General features: G+C 40.8%; 1 protein-coding gene across 8 annotated transcripts in view; it reads left to right on the top strand.

Annotated features, from left to right (window-relative positions):
* The window catches only part of ZAP3, a 491,484-nt gene that overhangs the window by 417,740 nt on the left and 58,581 nt on the right, over window positions 1–15,163 (top strand). The gene's annotated exons all lie outside the window — the stretch shown is intronic.

Below are 15,163 nucleotides of genomic sequence, written 5' to 3'. Positions count from 1 at the left end.
TACCGCGGTAACTACGCTGCTTCTTTTCACCCCCACACGCGCATGCACACACAAAACTCGTTGACAATAAACGACCGCCTCTTTATTATACATCGCTAGCCGCGACGACCGGTTGTACAGTGCCTGTGTGTAACGTAACAGGCTCTCGGGAAATGGTGAAGAGAGAATGACGTTCTATTAGCCTCTACAAAAACATTTCTCAAATCTGCAGAATGGCATCAAAACATGCGAGTCTTCGAATTCGTAAGTTTTATAGACAGGAATATTTTCATGATGGATAGTCGTATTGTAAAGATACGTGGAAAAGGTACCTATTATCGGCAAATTTCCAACGGGTTCTCGTCGATATTATGATACCAATTTTAAGTTAATGGTTATTAAACACTCGGAAATGTAAAGTAATTGTGCAGCCGCAAGAAAATACGGCATAGACCTAACTAAAGCCAATATTTGGCATTAGCGTGAAGACAAGGAGCTAAAAAAGATGCGTACTGTACAAAAAATGCATTCAGTGGTCCGCAACAAGGACGCTTTAAAGAAGTTGCGAAGATGAAATTGTGAGGTTTGTGCACGAAAATTCAAGGGCGGAATGGCCATACCGTGGCGCATTAAACTAGTTCGTTGACTTTTAACGTCCTCGATTAGGCCTATACATCGCTAGGCGGCAAGCGAGACGTGCGTGTAGCGGTAGCCGGTTATACAGTATCTGACGCTGAATAAAAGTAACAGCAAGAATAATTTCCTGATGGATCGTCGTATTGTAGAGCCGCGTGGAATAGGTATTGTCGGGAAATTTTCAACGGGTTCTCTTCGGTATTATTATGCCAATTATAAGTTAGTGGTCGTTAAACCCGCGGAAATAAAGAATAATTGTGCAGTCGCAAAAAAATTACGGCATGACGAAAGCCAATGTTCGGCGTCTAAAAATAGTGTGAAATGCGTAGGCCTACTGTACCACAAAGGCATTCATATGATTTTACAAAATACTTTTTGAGCCTGATTTAAATTTTTGAAGGAAAAAGTTGGGTTCATCTTGTATTCGTAGAAATACGGTACTATATTTTTTCAGAATGAAACTAAACATACACTTTCACGTAGTATCGGATTTTGAAAAATAACAAGCCGTAGTGTGTATCATCTACAGAAACGCAAGTTTTGAACAAACTGATTGCTGTTTCATACCGAATTTTCATGTGTATGGGTTTCTTCCGACTTTTATACAAAAATCGGTTATAACGACAATCCGCTATAACGAGTAAATTTTTCGCTGTTATGAATTCTCGCTATAACAGACTTCTACTGTATTATTGAGCAGATTAGCTGAAATTTCTATTCGTTTCCCATTTTCACTTCAAGGCAAATACCAGGACAGTTTCAATTTCTAGGGCTCCTCAACTAAGATTGGCAGCAGGAAAGGCATCTGGCCATAAAAACATGCCGCATAAATATTAATCTCTCCTCATCCCCAGTGTCCGGAAACATGACTAAGGGGTAGATATACAGTACATACTTCATTCCTGCCAACCCTTCAGATTTACCTGGAAACTTTCAGTTTTTTAACTCGTCTTCAGATTTTCTGATTTATTTTTACTTCTTCCTATTTTTGACCAATATAACCTCCAGTACGGTGAATACTCTTCTCCTAGGATAAAGGATAAATTCTTATGTGCTTGTGTAATTTACAAAACCTCATTTTCAAGCGTATTAATTTGATGCTTTATTTCGCGAGTATTTCGTCGGTCGTCTTCGTGTATCGTATTTCCCGCTCACCATAGCAGCGTGTGCGCTTTATAGAGCTGGGTATTCAGGAAGGCAATCGTCCTGCAAGCAAGAGAGGCTAGCGCGCGCTAGTGACTGTTGTGTTGTTCGCACGCTGTTAACATAGTTTCTGTGCATAGTTTCGTTGGAGTTGTAGACCATGTGTTTTTCTTGCCTTTCTATGCTTCCTCCCCCCCTGTCAAAGTCGTGTGTTAATGTATGGGACATATTGAATCGTTTTGTATGTGGTAGTTTCGTGTATTTAAAAGTGCATAATTTTAATGACTTGAATGTTTTTAAGGGGATTGTGTCAGTGACAGTTTCTAGTATTTTCTCTTCTTGTTATGGCCAAAAAATATAACAGACGTTATCTCCAAGTGTTCAGAGATACCTATAAATTTCCGTTCATTTTGCTGTATGATAAAGGAAACTATTATCCATTTTGTTGCATGTGTCATAAATGAGAATGATTAGATACATTTTCTTGTAACCATTTTTATGTTTGCTTAGTTTAAGATTTTAAATTTAATGGTCAACTCGCATTATAACTGTAGGTATATATATATATGCCCTTTATCCTGACCTTTTTTCACCTTGACCGCGTGGTGGTATATATCTGATGAAATCCAAGAATTAAAAAATCTACTTATTGTTTGATTTCTAAAGGTTGGCAGGGATGATACCTACATAAATTCATAATCTTGAATACGTAAGTGAAAAGTAATAAGGACATGGTAATAATCAAAATTTTTAAACAGGCTTCCTTTTTACGTTGTGTAGGCTATATATTACTTGCACACTTTTTAGTGACAGATTTGTGTACGGGTTGATGAGTAAGGAGGGAGCTGTCCTGGTTCCAGTAATACTGCCAACTGAATGGAAATGAAATCTGAATTGAATCAATAACATGATCGATCGATATGAATGTTCTAAACCTTTATTATCTTAAGCCAACAACTATGTCACACACACATTATATAACATTATATAACATTTCTCGATGTGAATCTTGTTCCTAGGATGAATTCTATAGTTTGGCTTTGCTGTGTAAACAACAACAGTACTAGTATGTAAAGTGTACGCCAGATGTTGCACAGCGATGCATAAGCGATTCATAGTTTGTGTTTCAAAGGTTGCCAATACGAATCTCGAAGATTGCCGAGGTCGACCGATTCGGCGCTAGGGTGTCCATCTATCACTAAAAAGTGTGCGAGTAATACATGTACAGTGAAAGATGTATTTACAGTTTCTGAAGATGAGAGGAAAGTATTAACCCTTTGAGAGTCAGGTTTCTTAGTCCACTGCACACCCCAAAATTTGGGTTATTGCACACGTTTGCAGAACAACCCTCAAGAGGCATTATATTTTAATGAAACAAATGAATTTAACATAGTATGTTAACAAGACATCAAACAACTAATTTGAGCACATTTTTAGTAATGTTTTTTGGTATGATAATCCTCAAAACAAGGTACAAGGAACAGTTTTTACTTGCTTACTTAATCTGCTTACCCTCCAGGGTTGGTTTTTCCCTCGGACTCAGCGAGGGACCCCACCTCTACCGCCTCAAGGGCAGTGTCCTGGAGCGTCAGACATTGGGTCAGGGATACAACTGGTGAGAACGACCAGCACCTCGCCCAGGAGGCCTCACCTGCTATGCTGAACAGGGGCCTTGGTGGGGGATGGGAAGATTGGAAAGGATAGGAAAGAAAGGGGGAAGGAAGCTGCTGTGGCCTTGAGTTAGGTACCATACCGGCTGGCATTTCCCGGGAGGAGAAGTGGAAAACCACAGAAAACCACTTCCAGGATGGCTGAGGTGGGAATCGAACCCACCTCTACTCAGTTGACCTCCCGAGGCTGAGTGGACCCTGTTCCAGCCCTCGTACCACTTTTCAAATTTCGTGGCAGGGCCGGGAATCGAAACCGGGCCTCTATGGGTGGCAGCTAATCACACTAACCACTATACCACAGAGGCAGACAACAATGTTTTGAAAATGTAAATTTCTTAAGAATTTTTCATCTGTGAAACATTCTGAATTCCTGACTTACTGCCATCGAAGTTAAGAGCGGTTGGCGTGAATTGGTTAGTTATAGTCTCGTCTTCCCAAACTCTGTGATTACTAGGCGCTTTATTTATGTTTGTTCGCTTTGGACGTGGTGGCTGTAAGACCTCGTCCTCACTTTCATTTAAGTCTTCGCCACTTGAATTATTTCCAAATATACCTCCTACATCGTCTTCATCACCGTCTTCAAATACTGGACAATCACTTTCAGTATTCATAAGAATTTCACGAACTGTATCATCGCTTGTAAGCAAGTCAGCTCGACTTCGCACAGCCATGTTCAACTGTTTGCAGTTGACTCGCTAAAGCTGAAGATATCCGCTTAAAAACATTTCATTTCCAGCACTCCCCTTGGTGATAACAATAACCTAATGACTTCAAAATACAGCCAACAGATGTAGGGAGCTATCCGTTTTTCAGTCATTGTCCAAAGACATACAGTTACGAAGATATATCACTTCAAACTCCGACGCGCAATATATTGCGCCGTGACCTTCAAGGGATTAAAGAGAACTAATATGAAAATATTTTCCACTCAGGCTTATAATATAACAATGAAAATAACAGAGGGAGTGAAAAACGTGAGACAACAAATATGCAAACAGTTGTAATGTATCAATGTATTGTTAAAGGTCACTCTCTTTCTAAAACAATGTAATGTTGAACTGTTACTTGAAGCCTTATGTTGTGGACCACTGGGTAATTAAAAATGGTTTTCTGGTGTCACTCATCAATCATTATGTATTTGGAGATTACACTCCCCCATATGTGAGATGACTTTGGCTGCCATCTTTAATATGACAACACTTTGCAGCATTTACATCGGTTCAGACCGACTCGAGTTAAGGTTCTAGTTCCAACATTCGCGCCTACTCGCCGTGCTTAAGATGTGGGTGCTTGTCCACTTCCAAGAGGAAAGCATTTCAATTGGCTTGATTAATAAACAGTTTCAGGACTTTTTTCTATACAGTATCCATAACAAGGCTATCACAAGACAAACATGCACCATGCTAGTCAACTTCTCTCACTTTTGTTCCTAGTCCATAGGTAGTCTATCGCATAACAAATATTCATTACCCTTCACTGTACCACTTGCCTGCCTCTGTAGTGTAGTGGTTAGCACTATTAGTGGCCATCCTTGGAGCCCTGGGTTTGATTCCCGGTACTGCCAGAGATTTTACAAGTTATAAATCTCATAATTGGGTACATATTGAGCAAGGTACACTATGTGATCAAAAGTATCCGGACACCCACAAAAACATACGTTTTTCATCTTAGGTGCATTGTGCTGCCACCTACTGCAGGTACTCCATAGCAGCGACCTCAGTAGTCGTTAGACATCGTGAGAGAGCAGAATGGGGCGCTCCGCGGAACTCACGGATTTCGAACGTGGTCAGGTGATTGGGTGTCACTTGTGTCAGAAGCCTATATGCGAGATTTCCACACTCCTAAACATCCCTTGTCCACTGTTTCTGATGTGATAGTGAAGTGGAAACATGAAGGGACACGTACAGCATGAAAGCGTACAGGCCGACCTCGCCTGTTGACCGACAGTTGAAGAGGGTCGTAAAGTGTAATAGGCAGGCATCTATCCAGACCATCACACAGGAATTCCAAACAGCACCAGGATCCACTCCAAGTACTATGAAAGTTTGGTGGGAGGTGAGAAAACTTGGATTTCATGGTCGAGCGGCTGCCCATAAGCCACACATCATGCAGGTCAATGCCAAACAACGCCTCGCTTGGTGTAAGGAGCGTAAACATTGGACGATTGAACAGTGGAAAAACGTACAGATGGCAGGGTGTGGGTATGGAGAATGTCCGGTGAACGTCATCTACCAGCGTGTGTAGTGACAACCGTAAAATTCGGAGGCAGTGGTGTTATGGTGTGGTCGTGCTTTTCATGGAGGGGGCTTGCATCCCTTGTTGTTTTGTGTCGCACTGTCGCAACACAGGCCTACATTGATGTTTTAAGCACCTTCTTGCTTCCCACTGTTGAAGAGGACTTCGGGGATGGTGATTGCATCTTTCAATATGATCGAGCACCTGTTCATTATGCACGGCCTGTGGCGGAGTGGTTACACGACAATAACATCCCTGTCATGGACTGGCCTGCACAGAATCCTGACCTAAATCCTATAGAACGCCTTTGGGATGTTTTGGAACACCAACTTCGGGCGAGGCCTCACCGACTAACATCGCTACCTCTCCTCGGTGCAGCGCTCGGTGAAGAATGGGCTGATATAGATGTTGATTCCCATAGGGAATCTGAAATATTTGTTCCGAATGAGTAAATTTATAATACCAATATAAATGGTCCGTTATTGGACATTATAAATTTTCCAGCTAACTCATTCCTGGTTGCCAGCGTTTCGCCCTCGTGTGCTAGGCTGGGCTCATCAGTTGGTACCTAGCACACCTACCAAGACGCTGGCTAGTGCATACCGTGGAGGCCACCGCGTAGGCTGATTGTAGCCACCGGCAGTGCCAATGCACTATGAGACACTTTGTCCCATTATCAAAAATTGATGCCTGCTTGGCCATCAGATGATATAGATGTTGATTCCCATAGGGAATCTGAAATATTTGTTCCGAATGAGTAAATTTATAATACCAATATAAATGGTCCGTTATTGGACATTATAAATTTTCCAGCTGCCATTCCCCAAGCAACCTTCCAGCACCTGATTGAACGTATGCCTGTGAGAGTGGAAGCTGTTATCAAGGTTAAGGGTGGGCCAACACCACATTGAATTCCTGCATTACCGATGAAGGGCGCCATGAACTTGTACGTCATGTTCAGCCAGGTGTCCAGTTACTTTTGATCACATAGTGTATATCTTTCTAAAATAATTTTTTTAAAGAATGTTTCTTTGAGAGTCCACCTCTCTCAAAAAAACATTCTTTTAGAATGAACTGCCAGAGATTTAACCCTCTTAGTGCCAGGCCCGGGTACTCACAGTATGCCATGAGTGCCAGACAGATTAAGAGAATTTCGCAGGTTCTCACTCTCTGGACTAAATAGTTCACAAATGGTATAACTATGACTTGAAAGTTTTATTGAATGTTAACAAGAATACACTCTTACTGCTGAACTAAATTAAAGCACTAAAATGCCCTTGGGTATTTTGAAAAAAAAAATATTTTCCAAACAATTTTCAAACACCAAAATTTAAAAATCAGAAACAAAACAGAAAAAAAAAAAAAAAAAACAGAAAATTTAACGCGACGATATTTATCGATGATTTTTTGCAATGTCCTATTTCAGATGAATAAACATGTAAAGTTTCACATTTTTATCTTGAGTTACCGGTATGTACAGTGGTATCGTTATATACAATTGGCATGGCCAGTAATGGGATCGAACCTGGCTCATGGGTTGTAGTCAGGATGACCAGATGGTGATAGATTATCATTGTTCACAAGATGAAAGAATCTCAAGATAAATTGGAATCTGTTTCTTGAGAACATATTTCTAAACCATGGAATATAACGGGAGTTTTTTACCCAATAAGAAAATATGCTCGGCCTTCTAGCTATACCCATTTCCAACAAAACAGCAATGAAAGGCTTCATTTCAATCAATGTAATCGGGCGTCACTGCTGTGCTCTGGCATGTGGTGACAAGACATGATTTCTCATATCTGTTTGTCTCTGTAGTTATGAGGTTCCATAACTGAGCCGTGAAAAATAAAATAAAAATACACTATAGGTTTGCGTCTGGCGAGGGGGCGTGTCTCGGGCCAGGAGTATTATAATAATCGGGTGAGGGTTGGTATTTTGCATCTTGACCTAATTGAATTTCACGGAAAACATGTAATTTTTGCTGTTGGGTATTGTTACAGCCGTCATCATTAGTACTGTCACTCAGACGGTCATTACCACTTTCAATGTTTACACTCGGACAATGAGCACGTGGTTGAGTGTTTACAGAAAACTCGCCGTTATCACTCCAAATAACACTTTCCCCTTCCCCCTTGTTGGAGGAGTGAATTCTTTATCTGAGTCTTCATCATCCCCTTCTTTACTAAAATTTATTAAGATATACAGCCAGTTCGTCATCATTAACAAAAATGACTTCTCCCGCTAGTCGCCATTTTACTCACGCGGCATAGAGATCATACGTCGTAGATGAACACGGACTTTAGAAATTCAGTGCATGATCACGAGTGAATTTACGCACTATCTAGTGACGTAGTTTAAATCTAATGACAATTTTCTATGGACTGGACACACAAAATGTTACAATCTGACGGCCCAAGTTGTACAAACTCGTATAGAATTGCACGCTATCCAAACAACGATATATCGTGGTTGGTGCTTTACGCGTATATACGAAACAACGATATATTGTTGTCTGGCTCTCTACGGGTTAAGAATGGCGCGAGGGCTTGCATGTGGTTTCAATGGTACTTGCAACTCGGCTCAATTGGAGGTGTGCCTGAAAAGAGCTGCACCCACCTTGAATGAGGATAGGAATTTAGTTTTTACTGTACCACTTGACACAGAATACATTTCTAACTTCTGGCTGGAACGCAAAATACAAGCACAAATAGACTACGTGGATTATTCAGCAATCTCCCTGCTAACTGACAAGCAAAATTGAACTTTCCTGAGGTTAATGGCTTGCGTCCTGAAGGTGCAATTTACTTTGTGAACTTCAGAAATTCAAAGCCTTTTCCTGTTATTGTGCAACTTTCCCCAACCTGCCTTCTGTGGTGAGGTGTTGGAAACTGTGTTCCATTCGCAAGGGATGACAAGGAACGTTTTCAGGGGTGGGGGAAATTTATACTAAGTGGTATTAGCGAAATTTTGTGACTCAATAAGTGAGTGATTTAATACTATCTGAATTGGGACTTTGACTTTATGATCTAAGCTAGAAAACCTGTTAATGATGAATGCATCAACGAAGTTTTACTGTAAATATATAGATTGTGTTCCATATCTCCAGGAACTTAAAATATGTGTAAAAAAAAAAAACTTATTTAGGAAATAAATTAACATGGAAAGAATAGGAATGTAATTGGGACCTCTGGAAAAATATATTTAAAAGTGAGTAATTGTAAAAGTGTACAAGTGCAAAACATATAACAGAAGTTTTACGTAGGTATGTTCGGTCTTCAGCCCTAAGGCTGGTTGAATCCTCAACAGCTCCGCCATCGGCTGTCATAGATGGCCTAGGCATCACTAAAGAGGCGTACTAGGGAAATGAGGAGTGAGGTAGTTTCCCGTTGCTTTCCTACTTCTTAAAAATTTCATCTCGCTGCACAGTGGGCCAGAAATCATTCTAGCTGGACAAAAGTCATTTTTATCCTGAATGCTTTATGTTTGATATTTTATTGTTAGATATGTACTGGTATTGTTATATACCAGGCCTATACTATATACCGTATTTACGTGAATAATTCCCGCCACCGAATAATCCCCGCACCCTAACTTTAGGAAGGCTTTTTTGAAAAAAAATGCCAACATTGACTCAAATAAAACCCACACCCCAGTTTTGTGCCTCAATTTTTTTTTTTAAATATGCGGGTATTATTTGCGTAAATATTGTATATACAGTAGAACCTTGATAATTCAAAATTGGTTCATTCAAAATACCGCTTAATTCGAAGAAGCTCTCGTTCCCGCAAACATGAGATGCGGTTTTGCATATTATTTAAATTGTTCAATTCGAAATACGGATAATTCGTAATTCGAAGTACAATGTCGGCCCTATTACCAAAATTCAGACTTTTAATTCGAAACTGCCTTACATTTTAAAACAATAGTATGTTACAGAGTAATTTCAACTCTAAATTTATCTGCGTCATAATAGAATGCGTGTTCCGGAACACAGAGGGGTAGCTTTCCGCACTTACACTCACTTCGGTGGATCTACATTGCGCTTCATGCTAAGTTGAATGAAATCTGAATTCTTTTGTATTCAACCTTTTAAGGAACACCGTAATATCACGCAACAGGCAATGTGCGGAAAAACAGAATCCGCGAACATTGGCGATGCCGACAGTTGTCGAAAAACGTGGCTCATATAATACATTCGTAGGCACCAAACAATATTGTCATTGCCGATGAAACTGCATTCCTTTATTTTAATCCAAACCCAAACTGTCTTATAGTTTTAAAGGAGAAAGTGCCAGCCGGAGAATCGTACACGGGTGGAGAATGGGGGTCATTGTAGTGCGTTGCAATGCACATGGAAGCGAGAAACTTTATCCCCTCGTCATAGGAAAGTTCGATTAAGCCACAATGTTTTAAGGGTGTCGGGCACTTTGTGTGCCAGTACAGAGCATCTAAAAATGCAATACAGAAATCAAAAAAATAATTCATTTGCACAGGGAAACCAGCATAATTTATCCTCGTCTTTGAATTGTGTGATTTTTTTCTTTCGTTGCATGAGGTTATGTTTGTCAGTGATTTATCCAAGTACATTATTTGAACATTGTAAATGCACCTTGTTGCATACATTTCGGAAATAGTTTTCTTCCATGGCACTCGAAAGGTTTAAACTGTGAATCGAAGTGATTGCATGTATTAATGGGTCTTAGAATACCTGCTTTTTGACGCGGCAAGTGTTTACATTTCTGAAGTACGAGAGAAGTGCCATGGCGGGAAATTGTACAAGGATAGAGTCATAGGAAAGTTTGATTTTAAGGGCATCGGGTACTTCCTGTGTAAATACAAGGCATCTAAAATGTATACAGTATAGTAATCCAATGAATAAGGCACTTGCACATGGGAGCCAGCATAGATTTCTCCTCGTCTTTGAATCGTGCTTTTTTTTCTTTCTTTCGTTGCGTGAGGTTAGGTTTCTCAGTGATTTTAATACTGTAAATGCACCTTCTTGGATACATTTTGGAAATAGTTCTTTTTTCATGGCATTTGAAAGATATAAACTGTGAATCAAGGTTAACTGCATACAGTAAGGGGCCTTAGAATATTTTGTAACGCGGCAAGGGTTGGTACTTCTGAATTGCGAATTGGCGGTTAATTCGAAATCACGTAATTTGAAGTCCGTTTTTTGAGTCCCAACGACTTTGAATTAACAAGGTTTTACTGTATATATAAATAATAAATACTCCTTTGATTCAAAAATAGTCTTGATTTGTACTGTATAGTAATACAATATGTCTTTGTCTTTACTCACTGCTCCTACAAATCATCCTTGCGCTCATCAGTCGACACACTCATTGTCGCCATCATCATCCTAGCATACAAGGTTTGAGTTCCGCCAAAAATTTTCGGTTCCTGTAGCAACTGCCGCACTTCAAATGGCAAAGGCTCGTTTTTCTTATGCAAGGAAGGAGAAGCACTTATTACCGGGTCAGAACTTAGCAAAAGCCTGTTAAACACATCTGTTCCGGCCTAGCTATGGCTAGACCACCTAGTTACTCGCTACCACTTTAGGACAGATAGCAGCACCCTTCAGCACCCAGCCGAAAGGTGTGTGGATGGAAGGGGATGAGAGACTGTTATGCTGGGGTGCCTCGTGCGAGAGGAGAGGAGAACATGTGACTGACTGTTATCGAGGGCATCTGCCCATCATTACTCAGTATTATGTATTTATAATGTGTTATATAAGTGTCTTAAATGTAATAAATGTTATTATTTAATCAAGTGAGTGATTTACGTTCAAAACATGGTCCAATTACCGGGCCGGATTATCTACACCACGAGGACCTCGTGAAAGCAGCGTGGCGTGTAGTATGGACGACTACTTTCTACAGTAACATGGAAATACTTGGAAGTTCACTTCAATGACATCATCTGGCAGTCCCAGGTTCGATGTTCCAGCACCAGAGGTAAACTAAACTGAAGGCAGGTCAGTACTATTCATTTAAGGCTCTCCTTTTCTCCTTGTTATTGTCTTACCCCCTCCATCATGGAATCTTCAACAAAGCAAAAGCTTCTTAAGCAGAGGTCGCGATTTAAAGCGCAACTTACCCGCTCGGAAACATTCGTTGAAAATTTCATCGCTCAACAGCATTCGAATTCGCATGAAATTAAACTGCGATACGAAGACATGAGTGCATTAATGTCGAAGTTTGTTGACGTGCAGTCAGAATTAGAATTAGGAGACGTTGAAAACGAGCAAGCTCATGATCAGGTGCGTGCCGAATTCGAAGCCAAATAGTACAAGGTAAAGGGCGAAATGAGTAAAATAATAGCGAGCCTTGAAGAGTCATCACGCGACACGGTAGACTCAGGAAGAACTCAGGTCAGCAGTGTCGCGAGTTTAAAGTTACCAGCTATTAACATTCCACATTTCGATGGAAAATACGAAAACTGGCTCTCATTCGCAGACAGTTTTCAAGTTATGATTCATAACAACAATAATCTGCCAAGTGTCCAGAAATTTCACTACTTAGCATCTGTTCTCAAGGGCCCAGCCAGCCAATTAATTCAAAATTTACCCATCACAGAGGCAAATTATGAGGTAGCGTGGAAAATGTTGAAGGACAGATTTGAGAACAAGAAACTAATAGCAGCTACTCATGTTAAGGCACTCTTAACTTTAAAATCAGTCTCCAGTGAAACAGCCACAGAACTGTTAAGGTACTCTAACACTTTTAATAGTCATTTGAATGCACTCAAGGCCCTAAAACTTAACATTCCATTGCATGAAGTTATTTTGACTCAACTGTATGCTCAAGGACTTGATGCTTGTACTAGACGAGACTGGGAATTATCACAAGCAGACACTCGGGTTCCATCACTTGATGACTTGCTGTCATTTGTTGAGCATAAACGGCAAGCTCTGGAGAACTTCCCTAGCTCACAGCACACTGCACCATCGCACAGACAACAAGCTGACAGAAATAAGCCTAAACCTCAAGGGGATACTAAACCACGTTACACTTACACCACTACCAGTCTCATAAAGTGTCCCTGCTGTCATGGTAATCACCCGATATTTAAATGTGAAGAGTTTGCAGCTCTCAGTGTGGAAGATAGACAAAGAAGGGTTAAGGAAATGGACTTATGTTTTAACTGTTTGCGTACACAGCATTCTGCCAAACAGTGCAAATCACGTGGCTGTAAATTATGTAGTAGGAAGCATCACACCTCATTACATAATCCATCAGGTAGAGAGGGAAGTACAGCCCATCAAACTGCATCCAACTCCTCTCACACATACTGCAATACAAAAGACCCTGTAGGGGTTCTGCTGTCCACTTCCATGGTCAAGGTACTAGATTGTAGGGGGCAAATGCAGGTCTGCCGGGCACTTCTTGACAGTGGCAGCCAGGTTAATCTTTGCACTGAAAGTCTAGCACAGTGATTAGGCCTTAAGAAAATGAAGAATCCCATACCAATCAGCGGCATAAATGATTCCATTTCTCAATCAAGGTACAGTGTTCAGTTAGAATTGCAATCCACTGTAAGTAACTTCACTGTGAGTATGACTTGCTCTGTCTTTCCACGTATCACAGGTAACATGCCCAGTAGTTACATTCAGCATAAGCATTGGAACTTGCCCACTGATTTGAAGCTCGCTGACCCCAAGTTCTTCCAGCCAGGTGACATTGAATTGTTAATAGGCGCAGAACATTTCTTTTCATTACTGAAACCTGGGCGCAGAACTCGATCACCAGATTATCCTATCCTTCAAGACACTGAACTAGGATGGATTATTGCTGGACACTACCATCGTAGGGAAGAGAAAAATCCTACTCTAACTACATGTTTCTTGAAGTCAGAGGACAGGTTAGACACTCAACTACAACGGTTCTGGGAAATAGAAGAGCTTACGTCACGAGTCATGACAAGAGAAGAGAGAGCCACAGAAAAACATTTTACAGAGAATACTACTAGGGATGCTACAGGTAGATTCATAGTTCGCTTACCCCTCAAGCAGAAACCTGAGGTTCTGGGAAACTCCTTCAATCATGCCATGTCAAGACTAACTCAATTAGAACGGCGTTTCAGCAGGCAGCCCTCACTTAAGCACGAGTACTCTAACTTTCTTCACGAGTATGAGGCGATGGGGCATATGGTTAAGGTGGATACATCTACTCAGTCAGGGAATAAAGGTGGAAGCTATTATCTACCCCATCATCCAGTTTTTAAGCTTAGTAGCTCGACTACCAAAACTAGGGTTGTATTTGATGCATCTTCTAAAACTTCTGATAATATTTCATTGAATGATATATTAATGGTTGGAATGACAATACAACAGGATCTTTACTCTATCATTCTAAGATTCAGAATGCATACCTTTGCCTTCACCGCAGATATTGCTAAAATGTATCGGCAAGTCATGGTTCATGCAGATGATAGGCAACTTCATCGGATTATCTGGAGGGAATCACCTAGGGACCCACCCTCTCACTATGAACTGACAACTGTAACATATGGTACAGCATCAGCACCCTTCCTAGCTACCAGATGCCTGCAGCAACTTGCTGAAGATGAAGAATCAAGGTTCCCCAGAGCAGCACAAGTTGTTCGCAGAGATTTTTATGTTGATGATTTATTAAGCGGCTGTGACAATATCCAGGATGCTCTTCAGTTGCAGTCTGAAATTATTAATTTACTAGAGAGTGGAGGATTTCACCTCAGAAAATGGTGTTCAAACCACCCAGCATTACTAGAAGCAGTTTCAGAAGAGGACAGGGAAACCCAGCTGCCTTTAAGTCTTGATGAAGGCACTAGCGTGAAATCTTTAGGCCTATTATGGCATCCAGTTACTGATCATTTTCTCATTTGTGGCAATCTGTATTCAGACAGTCCCTATCATGCTGACTCTCATGTAACTAAACGAAAGGTCTTATCTGTTATTGCATCAATATTTGATCCACTTGGGTTGGTCAGCCCTTTGGTAATTTCTTACAAGGTTTTTATGCAGAAACTTTGGCTAGTCAATCTGAACTGGGATGACAGACTACCATCTCAACTAGTCAGAGAATGGGAAGAACTTCACTTTAAGCCACAGGCAGTAAGAGAATTTTATATTGAGCGGTTAGTCACATGTAAGGGACCCCCTGTTGATATACAAATTCATGGTTTTTCTGATGCTTCAGAACAAGCTTATGGAGCTTGTCTTTATGTACGGTCTGTCGACAAAGGGGGACAGACCTGTGTCAGATTATTATGTTCTAAATCCAGAGTAGCACCGGTGAAGAAACTGACACTACCAAGACTTGAACTGTGTGGAGCGCTACTACTTGCCCGACTACTCCACAAGACCCTTCCAGCTTTGTCTCTGCCAGTCAGCAAGCTGTACCTGTGGACAGACTCCACCATTGTATTAGCCTGGATCGCATCTCCTGCTACTCGCTGGAAAACATTTGTGTCCAACCGAGTCTCTTCAATTCAAGAATACACTCACAAGGCTGAAT

Source organism: Anabrus simplex, chromosome 11 (genome assembly GCF_040414725.1).
Source record: "Anabrus simplex isolate iqAnaSimp1 chromosome 11, ASM4041472v1, whole genome shotgun sequence".
Taxonomy (NCBI): Eukaryota; Metazoa; Arthropoda; class Insecta; order Orthoptera; family Tettigoniidae; genus Anabrus; species Anabrus simplex.
The sequence above is the reverse complement of the archived record's forward strand: the minus strand, read 5'-3'. Positions and strand labels throughout refer to the sequence as shown.